Source organism: Marmota flaviventris, chromosome 2 (genome assembly GCF_047511675.1).
Source record: "Marmota flaviventris isolate mMarFla1 chromosome 2, mMarFla1.hap1, whole genome shotgun sequence".
In the NCBI taxonomy this organism is placed as follows: Eukaryota; Metazoa; Chordata; class Mammalia; order Rodentia; family Sciuridae; genus Marmota; species Marmota flaviventris.
In genome coordinates this window covers 46,933,800-46,935,530 of record NC_092499.1, presented here as the reverse complement: position 1 = coordinate 46,935,530, position 1,731 = coordinate 46,933,800, and the positions used below count along the sequence as shown (strand labels likewise).

Below are 1,731 nucleotides of genomic sequence, written 5' to 3'. Positions count from 1 at the left end.
CACACCCCCCCTCACACCCCCCCTCACACCCCCCCCTCACACACACCCCCCCCTCACACACACCCCTCCCTCACACACACACCCCTCCCTCACACACACCCACACACCCCTCCCTCTCACACACACACACACCCACCCCTCCCTCTCACACACACACACCCCTCCCTCTCACACACACACACCCCTCCCTCTCACACACACACACACACACCCCTCCCTCTCACACACACACACACACACCCCTCCCTCTCACACACACACACACACACCCCTCCCTCTCACACACACCCCTCCCTCTCACACACACACACACCCCCACACAGGTGGCCAAGCTGCATATTCGAGTGGCTTTCCTTTTCGTGTTTCTGTCGACAATGCATAACACATTTCCAATCGCTGACATCTGCAGTAAGGCCATACCTTCTCAGGTTTTGGTAACAAGAATTTGTTAATGAAAACCCAGCCCATAACTTTCCGTATAAACACGTTCTAAAACCGGGGCACAATTTAGACTATAATCTAGAAAACTGAGAACATGAGACACAATAAATAAAAAGCCACTAAGAATTATAAATCAAAAAGAACACCGGATTTCAACACCGGGCGCTTGCTCTATAAGACACGCCTAGTACAAATGAGTATATACAGTGATGAACTTGAAACAATAAGTAACTCCCAAGCGGCGCAGCTGAGTACTTAAAGCATTAAACAACCTTAACACTAAGACAAATCTTATGTTTAACCAGTTAAAACAGGGGAGAGCGCGAACGCAGTCCCCCACTACCACAAATTATGCAGTCGAGTTTCCCGCATTTGGGGAAATCGCAGGGGTCAGCACATCCGGAGTGCAATGGATAAGCCTCGCCCTGGGAAAACCACCTTCGTGATCATGGTATCTCCCCTGCCAGGTAAGTATGAGTTGCTCTCAGCTTCTCGACCTACAGCCTTGAATCTGCCCCACTTTAAAGTCACGGTCAACTCTCTCATGAAGTCTTCGCACCCTTATATTCTTAGATCTCCTTGCAGTATATCCACTTCTCGGAAAACAACCCAAATATAATTTAGACAAGGCCCTCATAGGATGTAGAGGTCCTGGATGAGCGGGACCAGCAGCCTCTGCGAGTATGTCATCTACATACACCACGCCCTTGTGGTGACGTATTCGGAATTCCTGTCTTCCCCTCCCTGACACCCCGCCTACTAAGACAGCACGGGTAGAGCAGCGTCTTTCGCTTTGCTGCACACAGCGCAGTCCCTGAGGGACCCACTACTGTGGCGGGTACTTGTTCGGGTCTCGGTCTCACTTTCCTTTTCAGCAAAAAGGAAATTGCAGTCCGTTCAGTTTTCGCCTGCCGGACAGCGATCGTCATCATAAGAGATTTTCCTCTCGCCCTCCCTTAAACATTGAGTACTAAGATTTCCCCATCCAACTTAACAAGAAGTCGTTTTGCGGTGGCATCTTTCTTAGTAGGTCTATCATAAATAACTTGAACAGACATAGCAACTAAACCCAGTAAAACCTCAAAGAAAAAGATAAAACCAAGAGTTTAACCTTGAAAAAAATAAACCAGGATAAAATACAAACTTCTTCCACTATGCAAATCGTGCAGTAGCTGAGCACATAATACTAAAAAGCGTTTTAAAACATTTGAGAAGCCCAGCGCAGTAGCACTGGCCTGTAATCCCAACCACTCAGAAGGCCGCCTAAGCCAGGAGTATAGCAAGGTCAAG

At 48.2% G+C, this 1,731-nt stretch overlaps 1 non-coding gene across 1 annotated transcript; it reads right to left on the bottom strand.

Annotated features, from left to right (window-relative positions):
• Positions 1 to 752: 752 nt before the first annotated feature.
• On the bottom strand, positions 753 to 916 carry LOC114088326 (U1 spliceosomal RNA). Its single transcript, XR_003581983.1, has one exon. It is a non-coding gene; the product is annotated as a U1 spliceosomal RNA (small nuclear RNA).
• Positions 917 to 1,731: the final 815 nt, after the last annotated feature.